Below are 18,254 nucleotides of genomic sequence, written 5' to 3' on the forward strand. Positions count from 1 at the left end.
TTCTTTGTCCATAATTACCATAATCTCTCATATCTACAATCTACAAGATTTTAATTCTCAATAATTTGATACTTACGGTATCAATTGGTTTCCCTTGTGACGGGTTACCATTTGTAGCGGATATTTTGTGAGTTAAAATGGTAACAAAATGGGTTAGTGGAGAAAGGGGACCATTTGAATAGTGTTGCAGAGAGAGAAAAAGTGGGTATTTTGTGAGGTAAAATGGTATCCGTCACTCAAGAGTGACGGATATGTGCCGTCGCAAACAAGAATTTGTGACGGTATAATTATGCATGAACAAAGTACACCAATGTCTTCAGAATTGGAAGATAGAAAATCTGAGAATGTGATTGGCTTTGCACATGAGTAAAGAGTAGGTATGAGCCATTCATCATTTTTATTTCCTTTTTTATTACTTGCTTATTCAAAAACCTTGATTACTTATTTACTTTATGCCTATCGCCAGGAGTCCGCATAGCCTTTATTTCTGAATTCTGAATCGTTGTATATTGGTTCCAAATTAGGGGGATGGCTGGAGTAATTGTGTTCTTATCTTATCCACCACTTTATTCAGTCATTCATTTTGCTTCTAATAATCGTATACTTAGATTTGCTTTTCTTATTTTATAGGTTGATGATGGTGAACAATGCTTTCTGTAATAGCCTACCATGCTAGATATGGAAATCGGGTCGCTTGAGTCGGGTATGGTCGGATGTTGACATTTAGTTCATATTTGGTCAAGACAACTCCCGGGTTGGGTTACTCAGGTAGGTTCTTAGCTCGGGATCGGGCCAGCCCAGGGTCATTTGGATAAATATGTCTGTTTGGGTCGGGTTTTGGTTGAGTCAGATCATTGTTAGATCAACTCATTATCATATTCATTTCTGGTTTGCGTCATTATTTGGTTGGGTAATTATTTCTCGAATTTGGGTCAGGTTTTTTCTTGGTTTGACTCATCAATTCATTATTCGGTCTTATTTTTCTAAATATTTTACCGGTTTGACTCATCTTGGTTAGATAATTTTAATTACTTTATAAATGTCCATAATTTCTGTTTGTTTTAGTCTTTATAGGCTTGACTTTACGTTTTATGTCCGGATATTTTGATAATTTGAGTTAACGTCGGTTATCTTTCAGATTGGGTCAACTTTTCCGTTAGCTTTCGTATCAATTTCAGGTTACAAGTCATGTATCAAGTTAGTTCGGGTTAGAGGTCATCTCAAATCTGGTCCGAATTTAGTTTCAGATCGCCCTTAAATTAATCGATTTTTGTCATGTAACGAGTCATCATCAGTTGGGTCAAATGTCATATTGGTTTGAAATAGATATCACATTAACTCGGGTTAGTAGTGAGTCATATTGGTTCGGCTTTGATTCGATTCAAGAATGTATTTACAGTTTTAAATTCTCATTTTAATCCACTTTCTCATAATAACTTAAACATTTAATATGTTAAAGCTATATATTGATTGTCTATATTTGAAAGGCCTTCCACCAATTCAATGCATTCAATGCAAAAGTCAAACTTTCTAATTTAATTCAAATCATTTATTAAATATTTATGCCTTATAGAATTAACCATGATTATAGTAGTCCTCTAATTAAAAAATGTTGACTATTTTAATCGCAAAGAATCAGTCACATATTATTTTTCCACTCACATATTATAGTTCCATTTTTAAAATTTGATGTAAACCAATCATTTCTCATATAAAATCATTTCAAAAAAAAGGAGAAATCATTGATTAAATATTTTTTTCCGTTTAATCCAAACCTTGCACTATACATCCTAATAAAAGAATATCTACATGCTAAATGCTAAAATCTCGGCCAAAATAATTCTGGTTATACACATTGTTTATAATAGGTGAAGTGAAAATTTGCATTACTACATACATCATATGCTTGCCGAATCATCATAAATTCTAATATGTCTGAGGTTGAAGATTTTCGCATAAATCTATTATTATAATCCTCTATTTCACAAGTTTTGATTTTCATTTTCATGTGTTTTGTATTGTAGAAACCGCGCATTTGACAGAAGCATCTGACTCCGTAAGGATAACTCAGATATCAAGCGAAACAACGACCTTATCAAGCCGGACTTATTCAAGAGTCAAGACTATTTCTGAAGTTGTCAATAGTTAGCCATACGAGTATTTTGTATGTTTATACTCCATATAACTCTTCCTTCTTTTTAAATAATTATAAAATTTCGTTTAGATTTGTTGCTTAGTTGATATACAATATTAACTTATCATATTTACTTGTACATATCAAAGGCTGGGTATTGTGTGACACTTGCTCGAATGACAAATATTAACATAAAGGCCAATTGGTATTATATGCACCGTATCAAGCAAAAACCCTTCAAAACATTGGTTAAACATGATGATAGTGTAACTTATGATAAGGATAAAATTTACCTTTGTAAATATGGAAGTTACAAATGCTATTTTTTTTAACGGATGTTATTCTTATATATATTCCAGGTCAACTTTGTATGACCGGTTTCAAACTTTCAACGGCGATGTAACTCAAATCACATTGTTTGAGCCTCATATTTTCAAGGAGCCTGGATTGACTGCTGCTGAAATTCTTGGTAAACAAGGACATGTAACATACTTTTTCATTATATACTATTAAAACTGAGATTTTAAATATATTATTATACATTCTAATTTTTACATGATGGTTAGTGAAATGGCGAGAAGGACTACATACTTAAAGAGCTTAGGGTCTTTATCGGCCTAGAATTCGTTTTCAAGACTGATGATCATGAAACCGTTGCTAGAGGGAAAAGGCACCTGTTTGAAACAATTAGGTTAGTTGTACTAGAGTCCATTAAAGATGTGTGAATTACAAAGGTGATATGACAAGTTTTGAATGCTTTCAACAAATGTAGAATGGTCTTTGGCGTCTAATCCGAGCCCTTGAAATCAGATGGTAGTGTTGGTGTCGCGGTTATTCCAATTAAAATAAACTTTTATAAGATCGAATTTATTCAATTTGGTTCCTTATTATATGGTGTGAGAGTAAAGTACTTTTAAGAAGACACTATTGCAAGTTAATGATGCATTCGTGAATTTAATAGTGGACAAACAACACCAGTGGAGGAAACAACACCACTCAAGTGACCATTCTCAAGATTCATTGAAAATTTAACTAAAAATGCTATCGAAGAGGAAAACGTGATAGACTATCAACTTTCCAGTTTCCACCATCAAAAGTCGTATCATTGTAAAGTGGAGAAAAATTAGTAGCATACTCACCTTTCATTATTATGTCATCGGTTTTATTCGATAATAAAAATTTGCAGTTTCAACACTAATCTTTATTCTCGCTTTTATTATGTAAGTTTTATGTTATCTAATAAGTTGTTTGAGGGTTATTTACCAGGCTTAAAAAAAAAGGATCACACGGTTAAACTGGGATGACTAAATTAAGTCGAAATCCTTTACTTGCAGCTATAATAGGATGAAATTACCTTAGAAGAATACGCAAAGATGACATGCATAACATATTAACATCGGCCAAAATGCAGGTCCTGTAAGTAGTGGTAAACAAAAACAAATTAACGGCAATGACAAATTATAGATATGTAAACTAATTTAATGGCTACAAGATTGTGATTTTTAAAACAAATTACGCAAAGCAATGCCCTCAAAATAATCGCCCAACATAGATTGATAATATGGGGGTAGAAGAGATGATAGTGAAAACTAACCGTGAGTCCGTGAGAGGGTCGAAAATTTAGACAATTGGTAGTAGTGAACCACAAGTGTTTACCTTTATGTACCAAAAAAAATGTTTACCTTTAATATTAATACTCCCCGCAAAATAATGAAAAATGTAAATATTAATACTCCTCACAAAATAATAAAAATGTAAATATTCTTTTTGAGTAAAAGGGAGTACTATGTATTATATATATTATATTAAAGCTGAAATCGGTAATTCATATGAGTGCCAACTGTCATAAGCATGAGAAATTGACATATTTAAAATTTTGTTTATAAATAAACATAACTACCTAAAATTTCTACAGTAATTTCTTAATATATATCAGATCATGATCAATAGATGATATAGAATTGTCAAAAAATCAATGTGGATACTTCTATTATTTTCAATTGATATAAGTTGGAGTGATTTTAAACAAAATATCTAACAACTAATGCATAACATTATGACATTAAAAGATAATGATTAAATAAGGTGTTATGGAAAAAATACTCTATCGATTTTAATTTTATTGTTCAATCTCCAATTTTAAATTATCTCAAATTAATGGTGTTGCATGACAAAATGATTTGCAATGTTAAGAGGCAGGTGTTAACATGCTTCAATAAAAAAAAATCAAAAAAATTAGTATTTGGCGACTTTAAAGGCGAATGAATGAGTGTTCCTGATAGAAGAGGGGTCGCGACGGGTGAGTAATGATGGGGTAGGGAGTCGCATAGGATTTACTAGAAGGGTTAGGGGTCGCTCATAGGGTTGCTCCGACATGATGGTTATGCTGGAGTGACGGTGGGGGAGTAGAGGATGGTGATGGTTATTAGTGGGAAGTCGTGGTTCGAAGTGTTTGGTGCGGTTACCAGTGTGGTGAAGGATCTATTGTTGAGTCTCGAGCTAATTGATCTGCGATGGTGAACGCTGCTTCGAAACGTCCAGGATATGGTTGCCGGGAGAGGAAAGGAGAGAGAAGGTAGAGAATTGAGAGAAGAACAAATAAGAGCGATAATATAATAAAACGTACAACAAAAAGTAAAATTAAATATATATTCTTCTCAAAAAAAAAATTAAATGTATATTGCGTTAATAAACATGCTTTGAAATCTACAATAATTTTATACCCACTTTTCAAATTTCACCTCTCATATGTTAAACGTTCGAGGAAAAAAAGCACAATATTACGAATAAAATTAAGCAACATAAACTTATCAAAATATAAGGATAGACAAACAAAATTTTCTAAAATTTAGCAGTTTACTAAATTAAAAAAAAAACGTAAGTTTTTACTTTTAATAAAGTTTTTACTTTTAATAATACTTTCTGTTACCACCCGTGCAGTGCACGGGTTCAAAAACTAGTAATAATAATAATAATATAATAGTAATGGCAATCCCCCCTACTACTAAGAGAATAAAAATTCTCTTAGTTTTCCCGCCTAAAGAAACTTCTTCTTAATTGGGCCTATTTTTCTGGATACTACTAACACAACAAGATTTGATGGATTGTAAATTGTGGACCTTATATGTAGCCCATTTTTTCTATCGCATCTATCAAAGTAAAAGTTATTAATAGCCTATAATTTTGGACTCTACATGTCATATTATAAGCTAGATGAGTGAACTTGATTTCGTATAAATTTAAATTTATATTATATTTATATGTTACCTCTTTTGTAAGAAATCATCAGTTATTTATTATGTAAATTTTTGTCTTAGTAATATGGACTATTTTTTAAAGGATGTAAAAACACTTATTTATTTTCTATTAGAAATAAAAAAAGTGAAAACATTATTTTAATAATTCTAAATTGTCTTTTTCAACGCGAGGAATAATTTTTACTGCTTTTCATTTTAAGGTCAATACGCGTTTTAATAAAATTATACAACTAACTTAATAATTGTACTATTAATGTCATAAATTAGTTGCATGTAACGGTATAAAATTATTGTGTTATTTTTAATAGTAAAAAAATAACTTGACTTAAAATGTCTTCTTATGGTAGTAAACTTTTTTTTCAACGACCTCTTATTAATATTATATTTAGTAGATTATAACATTAAATTAAAAGTATACTTTATTTATGCAAATAATTTAATTGATAATATCTCTTTATAAAATAAATCTAAAAAGTACCGTGCTATAGCACGGGAACTACACTAGTTCCTCTACTAATTAAAATAAGGTAAGTTATAATATTTTCCTAATTGACCTCGTATTCTCTATAATCCTACACTATAAATACCACCTTAAATCTGAGAAATAATTCACAAATTAAAAGAACAAGCTTTAGGAGACGGAAGAAGAAGGAATTAACATAAACCAATTAATCAACTCGAGGTAATTACTCATCTTAAATCGATTTTATACTTTTTGTGCAAGCATCTTTAGAACGACCGTATTGCATGCATAGACCACCATAGGACTCGAAATTTAGACCTAGACCAACCTTGGACTGCCAGGATTAAGACCTCACCATTATTGACCGTCGTTGACTAGGGTTGGGGTGGTTTTGAGGCGGCTAAAGGTGGCTGGTCAGGAGGGTTATGCGGGTTTGGTCGTGGGGGATTGGAATGGGTAATTGAACCCCTAATTGACCTCCTCTTGACCTGGGTATAGAGGGATTATGTTGGGGTGGTTGAGTCGACCACATTGGTGGTGTTGGCGTGGCGGCAGTTGGCGTCTGGCGTTGGTGGTGGTCGGGATTCCGCGAAAATAGGGGAGAGCAGAGGATTTGTCGCGGCTGTTTTAAGACGAGCGTCGTGGTTGTGTTTCTGACCGTGAGTGAGGATGGGTGGTACCATTAGAAGCTTCGTAGACTAAGGGTGACAATGGTGGTGGTCGTTGGGTGTGGGAGTGGCTGTAGTGGTTGTAGTCGTGGGCTTTATACACGGTGGGGGTGGTGGTTGGCTGTTAATGGCGAGTGGAGAAGGGGTTAGGGCATGCGTTTCTGAGCTGCTGGTGGTGGTTTGATTGGTGGTGAGTGGGTGTTTGGATGGGCTGTGGTGTAGGGAGGAGGTAGGCAGGTCGGGTGGTGGCTGTGGTGGTGTGTGGTGTCGGTTTGGAGGGTGTTTATGGGGGTGGTTGCACACGGTTTACACGGTGTATAGGGTGGTGTTTGTTGTTTGTTTTTGTGACGAGTTTTAATTGTATAATTCGGGTGGTGACTCGGATTGTATTGAATCAGGTTTTTAGTTATCATAAACCTTTGATAATTAGTTTGAATAATTAAATAAAAGGAGTAAATGAATAAATAAATAATTAAATTAAATTGAATTATGATATTTTGATTAGGTGACGGTTGTGAAGAATTATAATCGAACTGCTTTAATTATTTGGATTGCTTAAACTGCATAATTGAAAGCGCTTTCCAGGTAGGGATAAATCCTACTCAACTTTTACTCGATAATGTTTGTTGGATGGTTTGTATTGAAGTGAATTGATCGTATGTGAATTGTGTTGGTTGATATAATCGTAATTGTTGGAAGGAAGATTTATATTGCATATGATTGGTTAATAATATCGTAACTGTTGGAAGGGAGAATTAAATTGTATATGTTGGTTTATATTGTGGTTATTGGTTATCTCATGTCGTAATTATTGGATACCTCAGACTCGTTCTGAGATGACTACTATTGTGGTTGATCATGGTCTTAGTGTTGAATACCTCAACTTCGGTTGGGATGGTGAATACCTCAACTTCGGTTGGGATGGTGAATACTTCAACTTCGGTTGGGATGGTGGATACTTTAACTTCGGTTGGAATGATGTAAGTGAGCACGTTGTTAAGGGAGGTGTGCTAAATAAAAGGATGGAGCACGTTGTCAGGGGGTTGTGCAATGTAAAAAAGAAATTGGATTGTTATCGTATGTTTTTGTTGTTAGTATTTATTCCTACTCAACCTCGCGGCTGACTGTGTATTCGTGAACACCTGCGGTGAACCGTTTTATGGGGAGCAGATTTGACAGGTACCAAAGATTAGCTAACTCGGGAGCATTGGGATGAGAGCTTGACTTGGACCGTAGTTGAAGTCTAGATCACATAGAACAATTATATCACTTTATTTATTTCTGCTGCGAATTTTAAATGTTTTTATATTAAGTTTTAGTTGGTTAAGTTATAATAAACATGTAATCATTAAGTTTTTAATGTAAAGTACTTTGGTGAGTTGGACTTTGTTATTCACTACCTCGAGAAACCGAGATGGTAACAGTCCTATTTACTTGGGAATGTCTAGTTAAAAACTCCTGAGTAAATGGGGGTGTTACAGTAACGGCACGTAGATGACGACCAAGGGGTAGACACAAGTATTTGAGCTATCACTTGACGATAAACTTACGAATTGTCATACATCGTTCCATGTACCAAACATGCGGCGCAATCATCATCGGGTGGTTTGCGGGAGGTGCATAAATGAGGTATCTACATCATCTTCGAGTCCCTGGCTGTGAATTCATCATTCACATGGTTGACTATCAGTAGAGAGTCACTGGATATTTGCAGGTTCCTGACTCCCAATTCTAGAGCTAGCTGCATTCCTAGTATTAAGACTTCGTATTCTGTTTCATTGTTAGTTGCCTTAAATTCACATCTTACTGTTTGTGCTATTAGATCCCCCTGTGGTGATCGCAGGATAAGTCCTACACCTGCCCCTCTTTGGTTGGAGGCTTCATCGATATGCATCTGCCAGACTTCTGTTTCCTTATTCCCTTTGAGTGTTAGGATTTCATCGTCTGCCAGATTCTGGATAGCTGGGCTGAAGTCTGACATGAAGTCTGCCAGTGCCTGTGACTTTATTGCTATTCTTGGGTCATACCTGATGTCGTATCCACTAAGATGTACGGACCACTTTGACATTCTGCCCGATAGCTCGGGCTTCCTCATTACGTATTTTAACGGGTAATTGGTTACAACATGTATGATGTGAGACTCAAAGTAGGGGTGCAGTTTGTAAGATGCAACTACCAGTGCTAGTACTAACTTTTCAAGAGATGTGTACCAGGTCTCTGCTGGTAGCAGAGACTTGCTTACATAATAGACCGGCTTTTGCTCCTTGTCCTGCTCTCTCACCAGAACTGCGCTTACTGCTACCTCTGTGACAGATAGATAAAGGAACAATGGTTCTCCCGGCTCTGGTTTTGATAGTAATGGCGGGTTGCTGAGGTAGTGCTTCAGCTCCCTGAATGCTTGCTCGTAATCTGCAGTCCACTCAAACTTCTGGCTCTTTTTCAATATATCGTAGAATAGTCTGCACTTGTCTGAGGATCTTGAGATGAACCTACTCAAAGTTGCTACCTTTCCAGCTAGCCTCTGTACATCCTTTGGTTTTTCTTGTGACTCTAGCTGTAATACGGCCTTAATCTGCTCGATGTTGGCTTCTATCCCCCTCTGGGTTACAATGTAACCTAAGAACTTGCCGGAGGAAACTCCAAAGGTGCATTTGGACGGGTTTAGCTTCATTTTATATTCTCTGAGGGTGCTAAATGTTTCTGCCAGATGTTGCATGTGATCCGTAGCCTTTTTTGATTTCACCACCATATCGTCAATATATACCTCCATGGTTCTTCCTATTTGTTCATTGAAAATACGGTTGACCAACCTTTGATATGTGGACCTTCCATTTTTCAGGCCGAATGGCATGAAAATTGTAACAATATATTCCTCTTTCAGACATGAATGCTGTCTTTACTTGATCTGCAGGATCCATCTTGATTTGCTTGTACCCGCTCCAGGCATCTAGGAATGTTAACATTTCATGTCCAACTGTTGCATCCACCATTGCGTCAATGTGTGGTAGCGGGAAAGGGTCCTTGGGACATGCTTTGTTGAAGTTAGTGAAGTCCACGCACACTCTCCATTTTCCATTCTTCGTAGGTAGCACTACTACGTTTGACAACCACTTCGGGTATTTCACTTCTCTTATCTTGTTTGCCGCCAGCAGGCTGTCCACCTCCTGGTTGATCACCTTATTCCTCTCAGCTGCAAACTTTCTCTGTCTCTGCTGGATGGGCTTGCATTTGGGTCCACGCTGAGTTTTTGTGTTATGATGGACGGATCTATCCCTATCATGCCATCGTGCGACCATGCGAAACAATCCATGTCAGCCTGCAAAAACTTGATTAGGTGCCGCCTTAGGTCTCCTATGCATCCAGCTCCAATTAGCACAGTCCTCTCTGGGTGCAGCTTGTCCAGGTTGATCTGATCTAGGTCCTCAGCCGGAGGTTCAATGTATTCGTCCTGGACATGCTGATTCTGTAATTCCTATGCTGGGGGGTTGGCAGTAAACTTTAGCGCTTTCTTGTAGCAACCTCTAGCTTCTTCCTGATCTCCTCGTATGGTTTCTACTCCCCATGGTGTGGGGGAATTTTATGCATTGATGGAATGTCGAGGGAACTGCTTTGATCAGGTGCAGCCATGGTCTACCAAAAATAACGTTGTAGGTAGAGGGTCCATCTATGACCAAGTACCTTACCTGCTTGTTGACTCCCCCCACGTAGGTTGAGATCACTATCTCCCCTAATGAGTTGGCTATCTCCCCACTGAACCCTACCAGCGGGATAGTCTTCTTCTACAAATCTTTCTCGCTGAACCCCATGTTTTCTATGGTTTTCAACATGATCAAGTTGACCGAGCTACCAGTATACACCAAGACCTTTCTGACTGTGCAGTTAGCCATCGACAGAGTTATAATGAGGGCGTCATGATGCTCTCATTCGTCACGTATATCTCCTTCATCAAAAGCAAGGGCAGGTAGATCACTATGAGAAATTCTGCAAGAAATTTCTCGTCTATCTCCCGTAGTCTCAGTGGCACGCCTTTTGGCTGCTTAATATGTCAATCCGCTCAGGTCTGAGCCGCCTGTTATCACGTTTATTATCTTAGTGCATGTAGGTGGAGCTGTAGGCGTCGTGGAGCCTACTTTATCTTGCTGCTTCCCCCCACGTGGTAATAGGTGGCTCAGTTCTCCCTGCTCGTACAGGCGCTTGATCTCCCTTCATCGTGTGTAGCAATCTTCCGTGTTATGCCCGATGTCAGGGTGGAATTCACATTTTTCTTACTGTCTTTTCGCCATGCTTGTCCTTCTACTGGTGGTCTGGGCCACCTTACTCCGTCTCCCATCTCTCTGGCTGCTTTCAGAATTCCTCCGATGCCAGTTGTGAACCCATATTCTGCCAGTGTGGGGAGTTGCTGATTGTCTTCTCTGTTATCGACCCTGTTGACTCCCCTTCCATATAGCATGTACCTTTCATCCTTCTTGCCGGTGGGCTGCTTTCTACCTGACTTCTCCATGGCTGAGGTGCTGGACACACTTGGTGTATTTGGCATGCTAGCTCTGGCTAGGATATCTTCTTCCAATCTGATCGCAGCCGCTGCTTTTTCTTGCACTGCCTCGAAGCTATGACAATGGTGCATAGTTAATTGCTTATATAGGTAAGACTCGTGGTGTAGGCCTCTTCTGAAGGCTTCCACTACTGTTGACACGTCACATTCCCATAATGCCACCTTCTCATTGTTGAATCTAGTGTTGTACTCTCCAATGGTCTCACCAGCTCCCTGGACAATTCTGTACAAGTCTCATGCATGCTTCTGCGGCTTCCGGCTGCTTGCAAACTGCTGAGTGAACGCATTTATCAAGTCGGCAAACGTGGATATTGACCTGTTAGGCAAGCTTACGAACCATCAGAGTGCTGGCCCCTGGCTCATGTGGTCAAAGGGATCTGTAATGCCATCAAAGAGAGGCATGTTTGGATTTGTGAATCCCTTTGGCATGGCAACTATGGATATGGCATCCACAAATGGCGAGTCAGCATAACTGTCTGGCGCCGCCTTCTCAACTGGAGGTGGAAATCCTGAGACCCTATTCAGCATCTCCCTTAGCTCCAGGTACTGCTGGTTGGTCAGGCTTCTTGAGTCCGGGGTTCGTCTGTCTGCTACCTGGTGACTTAGTGTGTTGCTTCCAGGCCCGAACTCTTGAAGGTTCTGATGCGGCGTGGTAGCTAATGGTGTTGAGGTCACAAGTGTTTCTTGATGCCAGCTTACCTGTGGGCTACCTTCAGATCCTGCACCAGGTGTCTGGTTAGTTACCACAAAATTAGCAACTGGGAGGTTACCTGGTTGTACTTCTACGTGGTCGGCTGGCTGCCAGCAGTCTGGTGTGAGGTATCCTAGTCCATGTAGGGTTATTCTTTCTCCTATTGATACTGCTGTCAGATCTAATCTTGATCTAATCTTGTTACCAACTCGGCTGTTATCTGTCGAAGTTGACTCCTGCTGCCTGATGCCCCCTGGGTAAGATCTAATACCGGGGCTCGACCTTCACCCTCCGTGCTTGCTAGTGTGCTGGACTGCTGCCTCAGAATGTCTATCTGCGCCTAGAGTTCCCTGTTCCTTTTTCTTGCTTCAGCTTCAGCTTTTCTCTGATCTTCTCGCATATCTTCCATGACCTTCTGAAGATTCTCCATGCCAGCAAGCAGGGTTTGTGTTGGACTCGGTGGTGGGGTAAGGCCCGAGCTTGTTGTATTCTTGTCTGATCTGGGTTGAGCCGCGACAGCGGGGGTTCTGTGAGATAGAGTGACTTTTGTCACAGATGTGGTTCTTGGAATGTGCCCGGGGCCTGAGTTTGTGTCGCCGATGCTGGATTCTGAATCGGGTTTGGTGGTATTGACGGGTGACCGCTTCCTATTAAAAACTTGGAGTATCTCAGAGTGCCTGAAAAAAGCCTCGTATATATATATATATATATATATATATATATATATATATATATATATATATATATATATATATATATATATATATATATATATATATATATATACTAGATTTAATGCCCGTGCGATGCACGGGCCTATTTGTAATAGGTTGTGTTTAAAAACCTAGGAATGTTATGATTTAGAATATAAATTACGTATGTTAAAAAATTTGAAAACTCTCCCCTTAATAAAATAACTAATCAACACGATTCGGAGTTTAGTTTTTACCTCCAGTTATTAACTCGTCCACATATTAACACAAAATTTAGTTTACAATAAATTTATCTTGAAATCGTTTCCCAAAAGATTTACAGCTCCATTATAATACTCCCTCTGATTCTTTTTATATGTCGTTCTCACTTTTTGAGACACTCTCTTTTCTCTTTAATATCTCTCGAACCGTAAAAGTAAATATCATAAAATGTATACTCATTTGAAAACTCCTATTTTAGACTAATATATTTTGTAAAACCTAAACATATGAGCATCTTGATCAAATAAAAAGTCATACCAAATTATAGCTTGATTAAATGGCCCATTTAATAGTTTGATTATGGTAAAAAAAAAGTGATTATATCATAAAAATGACTTAAATAATATACTCCGTGGTAGTATAGTTAATTTTTGTGCCTTGCTCAATTATTATAATAATGTAAAGATGACTTATTATTTGTCTATAATTTCAGACACTATTCTGAAAGTCATAATTGACTATAAAATTTATTAAAATCAAAGTCTTAATTTTATGAAATCTCTAATATATAGTATGAATGTGAATAATATATGTCAAAACAATTTCATAATCGTTATACTCCCTAATATACCGTTCGAAAAATCTACTTTGTTATTACTATTGCATAAAAGTGGAAGAATAAAAAGCTACGATGGTAGAGCTTAAACGGAAGCAATCAAGCACTGTTTCCGGTTTCGGGTACTGGTACCCTTTTGTTGAAGGTCGTTCAAGCTTTTTCTAGGTCGTCTTATTCAAAAACTGATAGGCACGCCAGGTACCCTTTTGTTGAAGGTCGTTCGAGCTTTACCGAGGTTTCGGTTTCGAGCTTTTCCTCCAAATAACAGTTACAATGTATAGCTCGAAGGTTTAGCATCCTGCTCGCTTCATATCTTCCGCTCGTCCCATGGATTTCCGACCGGGATACCTTTTCCAACTCGCTATGTATCCTCCGTGCCATCGTTTGGGGCTAACCTACACTCGTCCGTTCCGTAAGTAGAAAGCACATGTGCCACCTCTTCCTTTTGAAAATCAAGCACAAGCTGATCAAGTGAATGAAGCCAGAGCCAATGAGGCGCCTTCACTCACAGGTGAATGGGTAGGGTCTGCGGTTTCTCATTATCTTTCACTATCTATAGCCAGGTGCAATATGTCAATATACAACAACAAAAAGTTGTCTTATTTATATGCAAGGGATGGTATTTGCACCATTTTAATATTAAGATGGATATGTTTGTCTTAGGAGGGACGGATCTTTTCATGAGAAGACTTGCTCCAATTTTATTATGCTTAGCCACACTCTTATATTTGGATTAATGTATACTCCGTAATAAAAGTTCTATAATTGCTGGGTAGATAAAAGTGAATTGCCTCATATCACTATCAAGTAACCTACAACTATAATTGTTGGTTTCCTACTACTACTAAGAAGTTAGTATGTCTCATATGAATAACTAAATTTGAATGTGTTAAAATTCCATCAATAATAAATGAGTATATACATACAATTTGGTAAACTGAGTAATAAATTACTTTATATATTAAGTGAGTACGTTTATATATTAAGTGGGTATGAAACGTAAATAAACAGTATTGCATAGATGATTTTTTGTGTAATAAACTAAATAAACATGTGAATAGTAAATTTTCGAAATACCTTTTAATTTTTTTTATTTTAATTTTTTGAAGTAAACCCCAAAACGGGTTTATAAGCTTTCATTCAAATCATACTTAGCAATGTCGCCAATACAACTTCGGAAAGTCGCATTGTTAAAGAATGCGCTACAACTTATTGGACATAGATGTGCCAATTCATGCGCTACTTGATTATCATTTCATCTACGAACTAAAGACCAAGAGACCAATTCATGTGAATAGTAAATTTTCGAAATACCTTTTAAATTATAGTTGATCACTAAGTTAAAACGACATTAGCATTCTCGTGGCCATAATTCCAAAGCCATCATCAATGTGTCCAAGATTCACTAACACTGCAAAAAAAATTGTCATATAAATCTAAAGAGAGCAACAATTAAACAAATCAATATATAATGCACGTGCACAAATTAATATGTATAGTATTATTCCTACAAAGTAATAACACATTGGATCGGATTATTCATAAAAAGAAAAATACAATTGGAGAGATCATACTAAAAATAGTCTAGACAACGTAACATGGGTGAAAACTTATAGGAGGCATGTCTATATATATACACACAAATAAATATGCAAATAGGATTGTCGTGATGTTAGGGATAAAGTTTTATCTTATGTAAATCATATTAGATGTATAGTCCTATGATTAGTAAGATTCTTTTGATAAAAAGCTACTATATTATATTTCGTATAAGAATTTGTTTCATAGGGTGGTACCAATTTGATCTTTAGTTAAAAACTATATTATATAAGAATTTATTAAATCTTATCACATATACATTTTTTTTTGTATGAATTTGATTGTTACGCATATGCTTCTTTTTGTTGGATTTTGTTTTAATTTTAATTCTAATTCTAATTTTAATTCTAATCTCTATATTTATTTTAAATTTGAGTAGTTCGCAAAAGCTGGAGACTCTCACATCGCTCGGAAAAAGCTTCCTTTATTAATATACTAGACTAGACTAGATTTAATGCCCGTGCGATGCACGGGCCGCTTGTAATATTATGTTTTATAAACAGCTGATAAGATCATGTTATAGAAAATTATTACAAATCTCAAGTCCCGCTCATGTAAAGACACAATTCAACCCATGTTAAGTGAAATACGCGTCTTAATGCATTTTTATTGTGCAAGATGAGTAATTAATGCTTATACGTTGAAATATTCAAGAATAAATTCAGTAACGACGGGCCGGAGGTCTAGAGTACGTAAGTTTTTTTCATAAAATTAACTCGTCTCTTGTAAACCTGTTACATTAACATCTTATTCTACTAAACATTGTTACGGCCAGCAAGGGTAGAGTCTAGTGGTTAAAATTTGGGTGAAATTTCCTGGAGACCCAGCCACCCAGATTCAAGCCTCCCCAAGAGCAAAATCTTATGGAACATTCATGACCCGAGTACAGTCCTAATAGATTTATAACCTGTCACCCTCGGGTGGCTTAACTGGTATACGTGATTTACCTAGGGCACATTGAAGATAACGGTTGCAACACTGTTACGTTAATATTTATCTAACGTTAACTTTGTTTAACATTACGGAGTACTGTATACTTTTTCTCTTACTATAATAATTGTCATATTTTGTTTGGGTCTGTACACACCTTTGTGATTCTATAAGGTAAAAAAGTTTATCGTAAACGTTAACGCCTTGTTCAAATCTAAACTGGATGTAATCATGTAAATATTCTTTACATCCACTGTTATTCTTCCTTCCCCGAAAACTATATTCAACTACTGATCTATGTGATACTTGTTAGAATATATATTTCCTACACCTTCGGTCTTGATCATTTATTTACCTTATTCTGTAAGGTAAGTCAAATAGTACTATTCTTATCTCAGTTATTTGTTTTGTTTACCTTTTATATTCTGAGCGATATTTTTTTCAAACTTATCCATCTAGCTATTATATTAGACATGTTACATAAGACACTATTAATATGACTTACCACCTTATTCTTTTTAGACAACTACTCGTAACACTTTATTCACATCACAATAACCCATCATGATAGCTATATTCCGGCAAAGGCAGCAACGTAATAATTACTTTGATTCCTCATTCTTCCGTGATCTACTCATCTTTGATCTTATTTAACTTTCACTGAACTTGTTGAAGGGAAACCGGTAAAACCGATTACCTTAACATATCTAAAATCTGTCCATTTCTCCTCACTCTAAACAAAAGTAAAACTCATTTACCTCTTAATCAAATTAAAAACAAAACCTAAAAAAAATCCTTTTAATCAATTTCTTACTTTTTATTCAAATTTTGAGGTTCCTTCAGTGTCTGAATATCGCACAATTGTCCAGATTTCGAGGCCCAATTCACCTAGGATTTCGTGAACCGTCTCAGTTTGCTCTTTAGATTTATCGCCAGTACCACTATGAGAGTCTTTAGTCTGTACTTTGTTTGATATCGGCATTCATCGGAGCGCCGTAGCAGTTTGATCTTTCACGGTGGTTATGAGGTTGTGTAGGAGATTGAAAGAGGAAAACATAGTAAGGGCCTATGAATTAGTGATACCAAAAGCATTTGTGTGGGCTTATCCTCACAGAGTCACAACATCTCCCGGCCAAAGCTATGAATCTCTCCACACATTCACATGAGTAGCCATTCATTATATTCCGCTGTCTTTTATATCCAACAAAGTCGGCTTATCCAAAAATTATTAGCCTAAATCCATTGCTTTTCGTCGGTCTACTGTCATAGCAAAATAAGCAAAGCATTAATATTGAACATGCAAAAAGTTTATGATATCGTCAAATAAGAAATATGTAGAAGAGCTAAAATTCTAAATACAATAGTTACTATTACTTCTAATATAAAAAGAAACTGAATATCATTGGATAAAAGCTACGCAACATATACAAAGAAACAATGAAACACCAATCTACGTAACATATACAAAGAAACAATGGAACAACGTGAATGTTGGAAAGTTATGCAGGTGGAAGGTTGCTTATATAATTCGAAAAATTGTTATTGCTTTGATCTAGGATTCTAATTTAAGAAGATAAAAGTTGGTGATCTTTCTATATTTTATCTTTTAAAATCTAGCCAACCATTAATTATTGTGTTTGTATTAGTTTAGGGGTTTGGTAAAGTGTGAACATATGAATATTAGACTTGTTCCAACTCTCTAAATTGATAATTAATAGCAAGGCCTACAGCTACGCAAGGTAGCCGTTGCACAAAGAGCCGTTGCTCAATACATATGCAAGGCAACAATCCTTTGTTTCCTCCATTGTATATTTTATAGCTGTTAGAATTATTTCTTTCCGTAAATATGTTTAGCAAAGCCTTTGTATAAATAGTCTGATGTAGTTTGTAATGAGCAACATAAACATAATACAATCATATACTTCTACTCATGTCAACGTTTATTATGGTATCAGGCTTAGGGTTCTAACTCGCCTCCGTCTTCTCTTCTCTCGCCACTCGAAAAGAAAAAAAAAAAAAAAAACAAATTCGATTCTCGAAAGTCTGATCTATGACGAACACTGATCTCTCTCTCGATACATGGATTTTTAATTCTATTGAACCCAGTACTCGCAAAACAATATCCTTGCGTTCCGAAGCGAAATGCAATGCAACGGTAGCCCGATTATGGCTCCACACGTGAACATGGCGGCCGGTCGGGGGCAATCTTCTTCTCAACCGACCTCCTCCTCCTCTCTCTTGCCGACTATGGACAAAGTGGACTTCAATAATCTTAATCCTACCGAACTCGTCGAACTCAACCGTTTATGGCGGGCTCACAAAGCCGCTCTTCGACCGTCTTCAAGGTAATGTGTCTAAACCCTCTTTATCGTCATGGATTATTGATACGGGGGCGTCTCATCATATGTCAGGTTGTTTAAATCATTTCAC

General features: G+C 36.7%; 1 long non-coding RNA gene across 1 annotated transcript; it reads left to right on the forward strand.

Moving 5' to 3' along the window:
• The first annotated feature begins 1,740 nt into the window (after positions 1 to 1,740).
• Positions 1,741 to 3,330, forward strand: LOC141594144 (uncharacterized). The gene is made up of 5 exons (XR_012522018.1): positions 1,741 to 1,940; positions 2,025 to 2,164; positions 2,494 to 2,603; positions 2,701 to 2,825; positions 2,907 to 3,330. It is a non-coding gene; the product is annotated as an uncharacterized LOC141594144 (long non-coding RNA).
• The last annotated feature ends 14,924 nt before the right edge of the window (positions 3,331 to 18,254 follow it).

This window comes from Silene latifolia, chromosome 8 (assembly GCF_048544455.1).
Source record: "Silene latifolia isolate original U9 population chromosome 8, ASM4854445v1, whole genome shotgun sequence".
Taxonomy (NCBI): domain Eukaryota; kingdom Viridiplantae; phylum Streptophyta; class Magnoliopsida; order Caryophyllales; family Caryophyllaceae; genus Silene; species Silene latifolia.